The following is a 388-nucleotide window of genomic DNA, read 5'->3' as shown; positions in this document are numbered from 1 at the left end:
GGGGGGGGGGGGGGGGGGGGGGTGTCTCCATCCTGGGAGGCTTTTAAGGACCTGCTTGGCAAAGCTTTAGCTGGGGTGATCTCGCTGGGGACGGCCCTGCTCCGAGCAGGGGGCTGGACTCGATGCGGTCCCTTCAGGTCCTCCCAGCCCCCGGTGTCTGCGGCAGTAACGAAGTGACCCCTCAGCGCTGCAGATGCCCGCCCCCGCTGCCGGCTGGCGCCAGACGAGCCAGGCAAACACCGCATGCACAGGGTCTCGGCCCGCGAAAGCCGGCAGGGACTACACGAGGCCGGGGGGGCCCTGCCAAGCGCCCAGGGACGCGCTGTGGAGGCGAGTGACAGCGCGACCGGGCGCCGGCGCCGGCTTGTGCCCCACCCCGCGCCCCGCC

The sequence above is a fragment of the Gavialis gangeticus genome, unplaced genomic scaffold (assembly GCF_001723915.1).
Source record: "Gavialis gangeticus isolate Ggan-Ray unplaced genomic scaffold, GavGan_comp1, whole genome shotgun sequence".
NCBI lineage: Eukaryota > Metazoa > Chordata > Crocodylia > Gavialidae > Gavialis > Gavialis gangeticus.
The sequence above is the reverse complement of the archived record's forward strand: the minus strand, read 5'-3'. Positions refer to the sequence as shown.